Below are 16,413 nucleotides of genomic sequence, written 5' to 3'. Positions count from 1 at the left end.
AATACCTATCACTTCAAGACATCTTACCATTCAGGGTACCCTTTCCGTGTTTAATGAACTTCTAATCATGTTATGACATTTGCTATAAAAGTTTCGAAAAGTTAATGTCATTTCCAAAAGGTTATATCCATTTTAATGTATAATCATTTCGTAAATACCCGATTTGCGAGTCACCAAGCTTGTCGACTACATTACGTGTCTCGCTATTGGCCAAATCAAGCCACGTGAGAAAACGTTTAAGTCGTTGGTGTTGATGTGAAGATGATATTGATCTTTCAACTTTCTGCAATGAATCTTTCAACCGATACATGATCCTGCAAAATAATCTTTAGGACGGCTTATATTATTGAATTGTTAATAAATAGTTATAATATGATTCTCTCTTTGTGAAAAAGGAGTTTTATAAAGGAATTACAATAAGCGATCGATGTTTGTAATTCTTCTTGATTGCTCTTCTCACGAATGATGTTAAACAGATTTGAGAGAGGAAAAACGATTTCTTGTGCGAATAAACGAAATTAAATAAATTTTATATGTTTGAGCAAACAGCGCATCGTGACAATACACCGCCCTATATGTTATTTTGATAAATAACTATAATATGGTTCTCTCTTTGTAAAAAAAAAAAAGAAGAGTTTTATCATGGAATTACGATAAATGAGCGATGTTTGTAATTGTGCTTGATTGCTCTTTTCACGAATGATGTCAAACAGATTTGAGAGAGGAAATACGGGTTTGCAGTGTTACGATTATATTTACTATATTATTAGTATTAACGCTCTTATTATTATTATTATTATTATTATTACTAAAACAATACGACTGTATGAGTTTATTCCATGTTTAAAGTCAACAATGAACCAACCATACACCGCTTCCTTCGAGAAACTTTTGCAATAACAACAAAGGGTTTGCACTGTTACGATTATATTTATGATATTATTAGTATTATAATAGAGCAAACGTATATGGTTCGCTATGTATGTATGTATGTATGTATGTTTATATGCGCTCTGCATGCCTCACCACATGTCGTTTCAGAATCAGAGGGGTAGGCAACTTTGACCATTTCGGTGTCTTTTGGGTCTTCATGGTGTTTTGGGTCTTCAGGGCCATTTGGGTCTTCAGGGTCTTTTGGATCCGCTGGGCCTTTAAGGGTATTTTTGGTCTTTGAGGTGTTTTTGGGTATTCGGGGTGTTTTGGGTCTTCGGGGTGTTTTGGGTCTTTGGGGTGTTTTGGGTCTTCGGGATGTTTTGGGTCTTCGGGGTGTTTTGGGTCTTCGGGGTGTTTTGGGTCTTCGGGGTGTTTTGGGTCTTCGGGGTGTTTTGGGTCTTCGGGGAGTTTTGGGTCTTCGGGGTGTTTTGGGTCTTCGGGGTGTTTGGGTCTTCGGGGTGTTTTCGGTCTTCGGGGTGTTTTGGGTCTCCGGGGTGTTTTAGGTCTTCAGGGTGTTTTGTGTCTTCGAGTTGTTTTGGGTCTTTGGGGTGTTATGGGTCTTCGGGGTATTTTGGGTCTTCGGGGTGTTTTGGGTCTTCGGGGTGTTTTGGGTCTTCGGGGTGTTTTGGGTCTTCGGGGTGTTTTGGGTCTTCGGGGTGTTTTGGGTCTTTGGGGTCGTTTGTGTTTTTGGGGTCTTTTGGGTTTTTGGGTATTCAGGGTCTTTTTGAGCCTCAGGGCCTTGAAGGGTATTTTGGGTTTTTGGGGTGTTTTGGGGCTTCGGAGTGTTTAGGTCTTCGGGGTGTTTTGGGTCTTTGGGGTTTTTTGAGTTTTTGGGGTCTTTTGGGTCTTTTGGTTGGGCCCGAGGGGTAGGCGTGGTCGCGGGATATACACCGGGCGCGCAGCCCGGAACGCTCCAGTGTTACAGTGGAGCTCTTGAATAAAGACTCTTACAACTTACCGCGTTGTCCGCTTCCTCCTTGCTTACAAGCAGCGCGCGTAACACCGCGCTTCATTGGTGACCTCCGACGTTCTGGTCAGCCGTCACTGACCACCCGAACCCGCCACAGCCATGGCAACCAACGCGGAAGCGATAAAGCTCCCCGAGTTCTGGGAAGCTCAGGCGGAGATCTGGTTCCTGCAGGCCGAAGCCCAGTTCAGGCTTCGAGGCATCACGGCGGACGAGACACGCTACTACCACGAGGTCGCCTCCCTCGGGGCCGGCGCGGCCGCCCGCGTCGTGTCGGTCCTGAGGAACCCACCGGCCGACGACAGGTACGAGGTGCTCAAGCGTCTCCTCCTCGCTACGTTCGGCCTCACGGTGGACGCACGGGCCGATCGCCTCTTGGACCTCCCCGAGCTGGGTGACACGCGACCGTCGGTCCGAATTATGCTGTCGCTCATGGGCGACGAAACCCCGAACGCTCTATTCCGGGCGTTATTTCGACGCCAGCTGCCGGCACGAGTACGCCTCGCGTTGGCCGGTTCCGCGACAACGACAACGTTGCTACAGGAATGTGGAATTTATTGATTTCATGCTTTAGCATTCACCGTATCTGCATCGCCTGTTTGCTTCTGGCCTCCCACCTGTGCGTAGCACAGGTATTTCTCTGGTATAACATGATGTCAAAAGAAGTTATGGACGAGTTATGAATAAACTTGGTGGACCTGTTGGTTCGGTGACAAGAACAATAGATTTTGGTTCATGTCCGAATCCAGATCCGGCCTATCAGTGGATACAAAACGTAAACTGTTCACCTGGTATGCCCTCCACCGAGTGCCTTGCTTTTCTCTGCAACCGTTGGTCTGATTGACAGGAAGTTTTCAGCACAGGTGCGCCCCTTTTTATAGAATTATGATGTGAAAGGGAAGAGATAATTATGTTGCGAATACAGTAAATTATGTTGTGGTTTTTACTTTAACAACGTTATTGTTGATGTACTGTACGATAGAGGCTTGCTTGATGACAATGCACCACGTGGTAACAACGAAGATGTGACGTCACAATAAACAGGTTTGGTTTAACAAAAATCTGGTAACCTAGCAATAATCCCACGTGATGTGTGACGTCACAATAATCGGCTTTAATGCAACAAACAGCTGGTTACGTTATTAGTTCTTTGAACTTTCGCAGGTATCGGACGGTCTTCCTAAAGCACCTGTTATTTTTCGATTACGAAAGAGAATGCAACGAAGGTAACGTGCCTTACACGGTTTTGTTTCTCAACATCAAGTGAATTTAATCTTTTAATGTCGAGTTTAACCATAACTCAGATGGGAGAGGTGTAAAACACATGGACACTGCCAGAACTTCCAGGAAAGAAGTCGGTATTTCAAAAAAGTGGATCTGGGGTGAATTAACGGGGGTAGAAAAGATCACGGTTTTGGATGGGGGAAGATAAGGGATGGGGGTGAACAGGTGTTTTAAAGACCTGGAGGGAGGAGTGGGATTGAAGAGAGTGAGGGAGTTAGAACACGTCAGACGAAACATGGTGGACAGGTTGGTGCTGTCAAGGACGAATTGATTATATTTTGGTTCAGGTCCGAATCCAGATCCGACCAATCAGTGGATAGAAACCATAAACTGTTCACCTGTGGAGGTATGCGCTCTACCGAGTGCCGCTCTAGTTTTATTTTACCTGGTTTTATGTGTCATTGTGGTGTCTGAAGGAAAGAAAAGATTTGTTGAAATGGAGAATGTGTTCATGTTTTCCGGTTTAGCACACCTGTATTAAGCTGTGGATGAAAGAAAACTGTTCTTTTTCAGGGAATCAAAGATGCTTCCATCATCATCAATCAAAGACGTTGATCTGAACTCACCTCCACACGATTCACCAAAGAAGGAGAAAAACACCCCGTGGAAGCGTGTGAAGTAAATAATTTCATTCACCCCCATCTGCACTTTTGAAAACTTGATTTTGGATATATCTACCTCGGGGAATGTACAATAAATTGACTTTTCAATCTTTTTCAACTTAGACACATGTTCGGAAGAGACAACAACCAGGAGCGTTGTGCGGACGTTTCACATTCCATGTGAGTAAGAGAATCACCTTTCAGCACGTCATGACATTCATTGTGCTCGCAATAGAAATGGTATTTCTTTGAGGAAACTAATGTGAATCTTGTCGTGTTTCGATCACATTTTGATCCATAATTATTTTCTATATTATCGATTGGAGGTTTCACGGCTGTGGGATTTCTATGACGTGCCTCCATCGAGTTGTTTACCTGGGGTGGGAATCTTGATCCAGATATAAAGGTTCATGCGGGTGTTTTGTATGAAGAGCGAGTTTATCATATGTATAATATATATATACATCAGGAATACATCAGGAAGAAGATAATTGTTCTTTGGTCATTTATTGTTACATATCTTTTCTACCTGTCCCAGCTTGTATAATAATCATAAAAGTAGGACCGTGGGTCCTGAAGCTCACCTGGATCACGAGCTACAATCACTCAAACCCCCCACAGACCCTCTCAGACAATGATGTTTTTGATGTCGTGAACAAACCGTGAACAAACCGTGAGCCAGGAAACAATATCTCTCCGTTCTCAGGACCGAACTCTCTTGTCTGTCTCCCTCTTCCAAATCCTGGTGGCATCTGGTCAAATCTGTTTCTGGTGTTTGTTCCCCCTCCATCCCCTCCCTCACCTCAAATGGCCACACGGCTGACTCCGCACGTGAAAAAGCTGAATGCCTCAACTCTGTGTTTGCCTCTAAATCTTGTGTTCCAAACCCATCCCTCTCTGTACCCACCGTACCCAGTCGTACCCAGCTGCTCCTGGACTCTGTGTCCTTTCCTCCTGACAAGGTGGAAAAGTTTCTGTCAACCCTCGACTCTGATTCTGCAACTGGACCTGACGGCATCAGCCCACGGGTCCTAAAATCATGTTCTTCCGCTCTTTCACTCCCTCTCTCTGTTCTCTTCACCCTCTCTTTTGCGCAAGGTCATCTTCCATCTGCTTGGAAATCTGCCAACATCACCGCTTTGCACAAAAAAGGTGCAAAAACAGATCCCAGCAACTACAGACCAATCAGCCTTCTCTCAATTATCAGCAAAGTCATGGAATCCATCATTGCTTCAGATATGAAATCTTTCCTCTTATCCAATGGCTTGATCTCTGAACATCAATTTGGTTTCAGACCTGGACACTCCACTCTGGACATGCTGCTTCTGCTTTCTCAACAATGGATGGAGGTCCTCAATGCCAAACAGGAAATTAGAGCAGTCTCCCTTGACATATCACGTGCCTTCGATACGGTCTGGCACCCCGCTCTGCTCACCAAACTCTCCTCTTTTGGTATCCATGGAAATCTCCACGCATGGCTGGCAGACTTCCTCTCTAGTCATAGTCAACGTGTGGCCCTGAATGGGTTTCTCTCATCTCCTCTTCCTGTTCAGGCTGGAGTTCCCCAAGGCAGTGTTCTGGGCCCTGTGCTTTTTCTGGTCTTCATCAATGATCTCTCTGACGCTCTTGAAAATCCTCTCTATCTCTTTGCTGACGACTCTACTCTCTGTCGCTCCATTCTTCATCCCTCAGATCGGCAGTCTGCAGCCTCCTCACTCTCTGCAGACCTTGACAAAATCACAGACTGGGCAAACAAGTGGAACATGTCTTTCAATCCTGACAAATCTCACACTCTTACGATGTCTCTCCGAAAAGACCGACTGGACAACCCTCCCATCCACTTTCTGAATAATCCTCTCCAAGAAGTTCTGTCACTCAAGCTTTTGGGTCTCACTATCTGCCATGATCTTTCCTGGGAAAACCACATTTCAAATCTGGCCTCCAAAGCCAGTCGCCGACTGGGCATCCTCCGTCGTGCGAAGTCCTTCCTTGGCACACCTGAGCTCCTCACCACATACAAGGCTTTCATCCGCAGCTCATTGGAATACTGCTCTCCCCTCTGGGCTGGTGCTCCTGCCTCACACCTAGCTCGCCTTCACGCTGTTGAAACCAAAGCATTCAGAATCATCAGCTGGGTACGACTGGGTACGGTGGGTACAGAGAGGGATGGGTTTGGGACACAAGATTTAGAGGCAAACACAGAGTTGAGGCATTCAGCTTTTTCACGTGCGGAGTCAGCCGTGTGGCCATTTGAGGTGAGGGAGGGGATGGAGGGGGAACAAACACCAGAAACAGATTTGACCAGACGCCACCAGGATTTGGAAGAGGGAGACAGATAAGAGAGTTCGGTCCTGAGAATGGAGAGATATTGTTTCCTGGCTCACGGTTTGTTCACGGTTTGTTCACGACATCAAAAACATCATTGTCTGAGAGGGTCTGTGGGGGGTTTGAGTGATTGTAGCTCGTGATCCAGGTGAGCTTCAGGACCCATGGTCCTACTTTTATGATTATTATACAAGCTGGGACAGGTAGAAAAGATATGTAACAATAAATGACCAAAGAACAATTATCTTCTTCCTGATGTATTCCTGATGTATATATATATTGTTACGGACACGGCTAAAGATGTTGCTTGACCGAGCGGAATGGCCGCCATGTTCGTACAGTTCCCCCGATTCTTCCCCAACTCACCCGATTCCACTCGAACGTTGGCCAAATCGCGCGACGCTAAATCAATGATGGAAAGGACACAACGACTGGGATAGATGAAACGACGCAAGGGGTACAGTTCTCAAGACCTCCGGAGGAGGATATAATTAGTGGTGGAGAAAAGGGGTAGATTACAAGGTAGAGTGAGGTAAAAGACACAGAAGAGATGGGCACTTAGTTACAGTCTTATCTTATCCCCGACAGACCACAGACAAACGGAACAAGACTGACTTACACAGGGATTGATGGCAGGGAAGGACAGGTAGTTCGATAGCACAAGGTGCACCTTGGCTCAGGGGCAGGATCAAGCACGGTCCAAAAGATGCAGGGAGGCCTCACAGCGCTCGGAGGGTACGTCTTGCTTCTCCAAGCTCAGCGCGCATCTGACGTCACCTCCCTCTTCCTGCGCATGCTCAGCGGGGAGTCACACGCCCTCGGCTGGTTGGCTCCGCCCCAAATGGGACCGGTCCGCCGCTTCTATTGGGTGCGGGGGTTACCGGGCTCCGCCCTTGACGAGGAGCTGACAGCGAGCCCCTACGTGGTAACCCCGTCGAGCACATGTTCGATGGCGGCTCGTTGGAAAGGCCTGGTGCCCTCCCAACACCCCCTACCAACCAAGCCGGAGTGAGGACGCGCACTCCCCGCGCCGCCGCCGTTGTTGTTGTTGTTGTTGTTGTTGTTGAACCGTGAGGAAGAGCTGCGGGGAGGTATTGGGAGGTCCTAAACTTCCTAACGGTGCCATACAATCACATTCTGGTGCAACGAAGAGTCAGAATTAATGGAAACGAGTCCTTAACTGACATAGACTAAGAATAACTAGCAAGATGTCCTATAGTTGTCTTACATGAGATGCGGTGAACCTGGGTGCGACATTTAATGGGGGAAATAGGGGGAGGTCGGGTCTACAGAGTGTTGTTTACAGAAAATGGGACTAGGGAATGGGGGATTGGGGATAGTTGGGAAGTATTGAGGAAATAGGGGAATATTTACAAGCGGATATGGATGGATGCAAATCCCATATCCGCAACATTGCACCCTTCTCTACCTCGGGGCGTCCCGACCCGATAAATTTTTACCTACGTTAGTGTGGCACTCAGATGTAGTTCCCTCTACTATTAACTCAACCCTGAGTGCGACAGTTTTACAGATGTTCACAAATGAGTAAATATGTCCCCCTGCGACGTTGCACCCTTCTCCTAACAGAACCACACCCACAGGATAACCGAATCGCGGAAAGCATCCTCAAACTAAACATACAGCCGGTAGGGAGCATCATTTACACAAGACTACACTGATATTTACACTACGATCCAGGACCTGTTCTTTGAGGAACACATGCAGATGTTATGCATAGAGAGAGAGCACGCATGCCAGCATCGATACACCAACCCACGAGTGCCCTGTGGCCCTACGGCCTTTAATACTGTGCAGAGCACCCCATCCAAGCACCAAAAGCACCACCCCATACGCACAGTCAGCACCATCCGGTGCACCAATAAAGTGTTCAGTAACAATGCACAATTAAGTGTCCATGGTCACCGGTGGTGTCGCAGCCGGCCGATGTTCTGCCGCTGGTCTTGCCTTCTTGGAGTGCATTTGGCCTTCTGGCTTCTTTAGAAATAAAGAAAGGCGCCAACCGCGTCCATTTCTAAATTGTGGCCGTCAGGGGGGCCAACTAAAAGTGGTTCACCTGTATGGCATAGGTGCCACGTTGACCCAGAGGTCCATCCACGGGTGGTGCTTGCCCGCAAAAGAACTGCGGTCCATGGTGGGCGGCCACAAAAATTGCGGTCCATATGGTGTATCGATCCAGGCAGCAAGCAGCGGAAGTACAGGCCCACAACTGCGGAGCCAGCACCTCTCTCTCCTCTCTCTCTGCCCCAAAGCCAGATCCTCGGAGGTGGGAGACAAAAGAAGACAAGTGAGTAAGGTGGTAAGGGCGCAAAAGTGCACGCAATACTAGGTAATGCACACTCGGGGCACATGGGAACCAGGTGAGACAGGTACGTTCCTACCGTACGCCCCCCCCCCCCCACCAGGTAACCTACATTGCCCCTCCCTTACCCCTTACGGTATCCACAAAACACAACACTACCCATAAACATCTACTTTACACATCAACAACGTCCCTACTGTCTTCCCCGTTCCTCCCATAAACCAAATTCGTCTTCTCTCCCTCCTAACCAATCAAATTTGCCATTTCCAACTCTCATCAAAATTTGCCATCTCCAACTCAACATCAAAATTTGCCATCACCAATTCATCATCAGTCCCTCCTAAGGAGGGAGAGATGGAATCACCCCCATGTCTCATCCACGTCGTGATGCGTCACAAATCCACACAGCAATTCTCCTTTCCTGCAACACCGAACAAAGGAACACAGGTGTGGAGTCATCATCACCACCTCAGGTAAGTGGCTGCGTATGGTGCGACAGGTTCATCAATCCTAACTATTTCCTAAATGACTTTAACAACTTTACATTACCCCGGGTCTTTCCCTGCCAATCCATTGGCCAACTTACACTATGGGTTCTAAAAACCAATTCCCATTGACCAAACTGTGGTGCTTCTCAAGTTGGGGTCTCACTCCCCCGATTCATCACTCGGTGCCCCCGCACAATTTCGGTGGCTGGGTCGTGTGACGCTCCCAGCTGGTCCGCCTACCTGCACACCTCCACCACTGTTGTTGCCTTCTGAGCTCACCTGCTCCTCACCCTAACCTAACTAACTGGGGAAGGCCCTCTCGCACTCTCACCCCCTCGGTGCCCTCTCTGGCACGGGCTGCCCGATCCACACCCGGGATCCTCAGGCACCCACCAGACACTAACGGCTCCCAGAGCCCACCTGCGGCCTCACCTGGCCGACATCTAACAGTGGCGGAGTGCCCAACCATTCACACTCATACTAACAGGCCACACGACCAGCCAATTTCACCACACCAATGCACCCATCCACAATACCATTCTGCAACCGCACCACAAATGCCAATATCCAACCACAATTTACCTATACCTTCTAACTATTCTTTAAACTACCCTCCCTGGGTACTCGTGAAAAGGGGTCCACTCTTCCCCCATCCACACCTTCGCACCATGCACACCACTCCGTACCACTTACCCCAACTCTCTCCACACCACTCATTCCAATACTCCATGTATTCCACACACCTGTACTTGCACACCTGTGCTCTCACACCTGGTGCCACCTGCACCCTCCTTTCTTCCTGGACCATTTGGTCAACACAACACGCAATCACCACTACTCCCTCATACACTGCTCCATACACCTGTTCAGTTGCACACCTGTTCAATCCTCAAACACACGGCATCATCTCATCTAACTACTCCCCTCTGAAACTTGCGCTTCCCAGTCACCCCTTTAAACTATTGCGCTCCCACGTCATTATCATCCACACTACTCTACCTGCGTCCCCACTACAGGTATCAGTCACTATCTAAACCTTAACGTTACCTAATGTCATCTTCTAGGGCCCTACACACAATATCCTAACCCACCCGGGCTAGTTTCCACTGCCATACACCCCATAATCTATAGCGCATTTGCCCCCATTCCCATGGGAAGGGTGGCAGGGATTCCACCCTTACCCACCGGGCCCATCGCTCATCAATCCCCCAGTCCTCTGGAACTAATAAGCCCCCCTTATTCAGTGGTACTGGGTCCCGCCTCCACGGAGGCAATCCACGGGGGCGCCTGCTCGCCGGTGTAAGGCCTTATCCGGTCGGCATGGACGATCCGAGGGAGGGCTCCTGGCCCCATTTTGATTTTTACTACCACGTCACAGACTTGCGACAGGACGACCCCCGGGCCTTGCCAGGGAGAGGTGAGTTTCGGGCACCTACCCTTCCTCTTCCGGGGATTGAAGAACCAAATCTTCATCCCCGGAGTGTACTGACTCCCCTGGCTCTGGTGGTCGTACCTGCGCTTCATCTTTTCCCCCGCCAGATGGAGTTGGCGGCGGGCGAAGGCATGGACTAGCTCCATGCCTTCCTCTAGGTGACGTGCGTACCCCTCCCTCGGCGGGTTAACCACTGTGTCTGGCACGGGACCGCATAGCAAGTCGGCGGGAGCCCGTAACTCCCGCCCATACATAAGCAACGCTGGACTGCATGCGGTGGCCCCGTGCTGGCTGGTTCGGTAGGCCATGAGCAAATAAGGGAGATGTTCGTCCCAGTCATCCTGACGGGTGGCGGTGAACAGTGCCAGTTGTTGGATTAAAGTTCGGTTGAATCTTTCCACCATCCCGTCAGATTGAGGTCTTAAAGGCGTTGTTCTTGTTTTCCGAATTGACAGGAGACTGCACACATCTTTTAGCAATTTGCTCTCAAAATTTCGTCCCTGGTCGGTGTGCAACTCCCATGGAATCCCATGCCGGCACACAAATCCTTCCACGAAGGCCTGCGCTACCACCCCTGCTTCTTGGTTGGGGAGGGCGTAGGCCTCCGGCCACTTGGTGAAGTAGTCCATCACAACGAGGATGTACTTATTACCTAGGCGGGTGCGGGGTAGTGGGCCTAGGATATCCATGGCCACCCGCTCTAGGGGGGCCCCCACCTGGTGTAATTGAAGGGGGGCCCTCATCCTCCGTGCTGGTCCCTTTTTTGCAGTACAGGCGTCGCATCTCCGACACCAGTCCTGTATGTCGCGCCCCATATTCACCCAATAAAACCTCCGGCGTACCTGCGATGTCATCTTTGTCCTGCCCAAATGGCCGCCGGGGCGGGTACCATGCACCTGTTGCAATATATCGGTCTTAAATTTATTTGGGACTACCACCAGCCAGGAAGTTTTATCAGAGGGAACCTCCACCCACTTGCGATACAAGATGTTATCCTTCAATTCCAGGGTTTTCCACTGAGCCCAATATGCCTTGGTCTGTGCCCCGAGGGGGGTGACCTCTTCCCCATTAGGTCTTTGCCCCAATCTCACCCATTCGTGCACCGGCCCCAGTACGGGGTCCTCCCGCTGGGCCGCGCTCCAAGCCAAAGTTCCGAATTCCTCATCTGCGGTTAGTGGCAAAATTGGCTCTCTCACCCGGGTTGCCCGGACGACGAGAATCGGGGCGGAATCGCCCAATTGCTCCCTCTCCTCGTGTCTCGCACAAAATTTACAGTTTTCCCCCAGACAAGGACGCCGAGAGAGTGCGTCCGCATTACCATGGGCCTTCCCGGCCCTATGGGCCACATCAAAATCGTACTGCTGCAACTTTTCCAACCACCTTGCAATTTGGCCCTCCGGTTCCTTGAACCGAAGGAGCCATTGCAAGGAGGAATGGTCAGTTCTAACCAAAAATTTCCGCCCGTACAGGTACGGGTGGAAATGGTTCATGGCAGCCAGCATAGCCAATAACTCTTTGCGAGTGACACAATAATTTCGCTCGGGCCTACTTAAGGCCCGACTATAGTAACCAATCACTCTCTCCAAGCCCTCCTGTGTCTGAGACAAAACTGCGCCCAATCCTTCCTGGCTCGCATCCGTGTCCAGGGTAAATGCCCCGTTGTAAGTGGGGTAAGCCAGAAGGGGTGCGGATGTTAGACACCCCTTCAATTTTTGGAAGGCCTCGTGGCACTCCCGTGTCCAATTAAATCGCGTCCCCTTCTCCGTAAGCCGGTGGAGGGGACGGGCCAACTCCGCAAATTTCGCCACAAAGCGCCGGTAGTAGGAGCAGAGTCCCAAAAATCCCCGCACCTCCTTGATGGTACGTGGTGCGGGCCACTCCTCTACCGCTTTAATTTTGTCTGGGTCCGTTTTTACCCCCTCGCGGCCGATCACGTGACCTAGATAGGCCACCTCTCTTGCAAACAAAGTGCACTTACTCGGGTTCAGCTTCAACCCTGCCTGTCTGAGGCACCCGAACACCTGGTCCAAATTAGCTACTGCCTGGGGGAACGTTTTGGCATGTACTAGGACGTCATCCAGGTACACCAGGCATGATTGCCATGGCATGCCGCCTAGTACATGTTCCATCAATCTTTCAAAGGTGGCGGGGGCGTTACACAAACCAAACGGCATCACAGTAAACTGATACAGTCCCTTACCTGTGGAAAATGCCGTTTTCTCCTTCCCTGCCCTATCCATCTCCACCTGCCAATACCCACTCTTGAGGTCCAAAGTTGAGAACCAATTTGAGCCCGCAACGGCATCGAGGGTGTCATCAATCCTTGGCAGGGGATATGAGTCCTTGAGTGTCACGTTGTTTAGCTGGCGATAGTCCACGCAGAACCGCGTGGTCCCATCCTTCTTTTTGACCAGCACAACAGGTGACATCCAAGGACTTCCCGAGGGCTCGATCACGCCTGCGTCGAGCATTTTTTCAACCTGCTCGTCAGCTTCCGCCCTCTTGCTCCAAGGGAGCCGTCGGGCGGCCTGACGAATAGGCCGGGCCTCACCGGTGTGGATCTGATGTTTCACCAGGCCTGTACGTCCAATATCCTCGGTGGACAGGGAGAAGAGGTCCAAATGGGACCCAACCAGTTTGTGTAAGGCCTCCCAACTCTACGCTACTACGATTTACCATCTCGCAAATGGGATCGGGCCAATTCCTACTTCTTATTGAAGGCTCCCCCCCGGGGCCGGCTCGGCTGGACGTGCTCGCCCCTCACTGTCGCGACTTCCTCAACTGGGGTGCAGCCAGCTACCCTCGTGCCCCTTACTATAGTGCATGGTTCTGTACTTATATTTATTACTCGGACGGCCACTACCGGTCCGTCCGTTTTTACAAGGGTGCGGCCCACGATTAAACCCGGTATGGACTGCGCTGCCACCGGTTCGACCAGGCCGCAGGACTCCTGCCATGTTGGGCGAGCTGCCCACCGGGCCGGCACTATCGCCTCGGCCCTTGGGGGAATGGTCACGGCCTCGGAAGCCTCCAGCTCCGCTCTCTCGGCCGTGCTCACTCCCCCTAACGGCAGCTCCTCTACTCCCACCTGCAGGATCCCCTGGCACAAGTCGATTTTACAACCGCTGGCAGTCAACAAATCCAACCCTATTAAACATGGGTCGCACACCTCCGCCACCCAAACATCTATCTCCCTCCTTACCGACCCTAACTTGAGGGTCACAGAACCACGCCCTATGATCGGGGCCGTTACCCCGGTAGCAAGTTGCAAACTATAATTTTGCAGGCGCTGGATCTTATCCCAGCCACCTGCGCTCGAATCAAGGACCACAGGGCTGATGATCGTGGCGCTAGCTCCTGTGTCCACTACGGCGTCTACCCCCACGCCGGCAATTTTGCATCTGATTGTCAGGCTACCGGTTCCAATCTGGCCACAATAAATGACCTGTCGCGTCAATGAGGGCTCTCCTCCATCCTCTTCTGCCGAACACCGCCCTACGTGCCCGACACCTTCTAGTTTCCCGGGGTCTGGCGGGGGGGTGTCTGGGGTCGGCTAACCCGCTCCCCCCTGGGTGGAGTTGAGGACCTCAACCGCCGGGGATCATCCCGGCGCGTGGCTCGACAGTGCCGCGCCAGGTGACCCAGACGGTTGCAAGTATAGCACCTCACCTGATAAGGTGCTTGTCTCCGGAATTCCAAATTTCCCCCCCTGAAGGTCCGAATTGGATTACCCGCTCGTGGTCCACCGCGGGCCACCTCCGGGGCCGCCTGCCATGGTCCAGGTCCCGCCAGGCACTGGTCCACCAGCCTCCGGACCATGCCCGCCAGGTCAGGACTCACGTCGGGGGCAGGCCCCCTAAGGGGTCCGCCCTCCATCGGGGGTCCCACCTGGCGGACCGCCATTGCGTGACGCTCACTCCCCCGGGCCAGGGGCCTCGCTGCTTCCCAACGGGCTGCAGCGTCAGCCGCCTGGCTCAGAGTCTGCGGGCGCCACATGGCGAGCTGTTGCCGGAGCTCAATATCCGGGAGGGCCTGGATAAAATGGTCCAGCGCCAGGCTTTCCCGGGAATCCGCTGCCATGTTAGCATGTGCGATCCCCACTGAGCGGCGAATGTCGTGGGCAAGTTCCCCGATGGCTTCCTGGGGCTTGCGTTTTCACAGCGCGAGCTGAGCTTCAACAAGCTCGCTCTGCTGTTCAATGCCGAATCGATTAATTAGGGCGTCGCGGAGGGCTGGCAGGGTGAGAGCACCCGGTGGTAATGCCGTCAGCACCTCCGCCGCCGCGCCGCGCAATGCGGCCACCAGGTGTACTCCACCTTCGTCCTCACCCCAACCGTTGCCCTTACACAAACAGTCAAACTGCGCCAGGTGCGCGCGTAGATCACTCTTGCCGTCATACGGCGCGAGTGGGACCTTGTTTGACCACCTCATATGCGAGTCGTTGCCCGCCTGCCAGACCCCGTGCGTCGCCCCTTGCGGGGTCAGCGCGGGGCCGAACCGGCTGGGCCCCCACAGTACATTACCCCCAAGGGGCTCTCGTGCCTCCCCTGTCCCTCTAAAAACTACCCCTGTTGGTGTCGATGCATGGGTCACACTTCCGCAACCCGCTACCCATTCCATACCACCACAACCTTGCTCACTCACACCTCGCACCTCTCCCATCACCGGACCCTCTCGCTCGCACCCTCGTTCCATACCCTCCGGACCAGCCATACACCTCACTCTTGGCCTCTCATGAACATCCGGGTCCATCTCGACCCCCAAGCTTATTAAATCACCTGGCACATCATACGCACGACCATATTGGTCACCACTTACACCGGGTCCTCTTTCTCTTCGCTTCTCCTCCATCACCTGCGAATCCCTCATCCGGTTAATGAGCACATCATCACGATCCGAACACAGACTTTGGACCAATTCTTTTACTTCCTCCTTTATCTCTTTCTTATACTCTCTCCGTCGCTTCTTAATTTCGCTCACTCCTTCTTCCACTTCTTCTAATTTCTGCTTCACCTCCTTCATCTCCTCGTGCGCCCACTTAAGTTCTTCCTCTAACTCCACCTTATTTTTTTCTATGTGCTCCCGCACCTCCCGCTCTTTAACCTCCATCACCTCTACCACCTTGTTCATTTTCCTCGTCAGGTCCTCATGTACCGTCTGACACTCTTTTTTAATTACCCCTACGTCCTTTTTCATCTCCTTCTGTGTCGATTTTAAACCCTCTATTACCGCTGTGTTCTTCTTTACCTGGTCCCCCAACTCCTTTTGTCCCACTGTCAGTTGTTCTACTCCCAGCGTCAACTCCTCTATACCACCTTGCAATTTTACAGTCCCCTTTCTCACCTCCTTCTCCATGCGCTCCTTACAGTGCCTCACCTCCTCGCGCACTCCTCCGACCTCCTCACTCACACCTCTTCTGATCTCCTCTCCCATCACTTGCATCTCCTGCCCAGATGCCACCCTCATCTGCTCCATTTCCTCCCTGTGAGCATCCAATTTAGTTTCTACCCCCATTCTGACCCCCTCTATCTGCTGCCCCATTTTTTTAACTTCCCTTTCCGCTTGGTCCCTCATGTCCCTCAATTTGCCTTCCATACTGTTTTCTAACCCCTCTAACCCCTTTTTCACTCCCTCTATCTGATTCTCCTGGGCAGCCATTCTGTTTTCTACCCCCGTTAACCCCTCCTGTATTTCCCCTAATCTATTGTCTAATCCCTCTATTCTACTCCCTAACCCTCCGATCTGGGCCCCCATCCTTTGTTCTAACCGTTGGCTATTGGCCCCCATGTCCTCCCTCAATTTCTCGCTGTTGGACCCCATGTCCTCCCTCAATTTCTCGTTATTGGACCCCATCCTTTGTTCTAACCGTTCGCTATTCTGGGCGATAAGGGCCTTCATTTGTATTAAAAAAAGGTTCAAATCCACCAGCGGCGCTGCTACGGTCGCGGGCGCGGTCGCCGTAGCCATCTGCGAGGCGCCATTTTGCGCGCCCGTAACCTCGTGCGCGAGGACGCCATTTTGCGAACCTGCCGCCCTCACTGCTTCGCTCTCCTCTTGTCCCT

General features: G+C 51.3%; 1 long non-coding RNA gene across 2 annotated transcripts in view; it reads left to right on the top strand.

Annotated features, from left to right (window-relative positions):
* The window catches only part of LOC144892039 (uncharacterized), a 138,374-nt gene that overhangs the window by 87,774 nt on the left and 34,187 nt on the right, over positions 1-16,413 (top strand). The window contains exon 4 of one of the 2 annotated variants that reach the window (XR_013623357.1): positions 3,698-3,746. The exons of the other annotated variant lie outside the window; for it this stretch is intronic. This is a non-coding gene — a long non-coding RNA (uncharacterized LOC144892039). Of the gene's footprint in view, positions 1-3,697; positions 3,747-16,413 lie in introns of those variants that run through there. 2 annotated transcript variants of the gene reach the window in all.

The sequence above is a fragment of the Myxine glutinosa genome, chromosome 5, assembly GCF_964187855.1.
Source record: "Myxine glutinosa chromosome 5, kmMyxGlut1.1, whole genome shotgun sequence".
Taxonomy (NCBI): domain Eukaryota; kingdom Metazoa; phylum Chordata; class Myxini; order Myxiniformes; family Myxinidae; genus Myxine; species Myxine glutinosa.
Note: the sequence above shows the minus strand (reverse complement) of the source record. Positions and strands in the feature narration are given on the sequence as shown.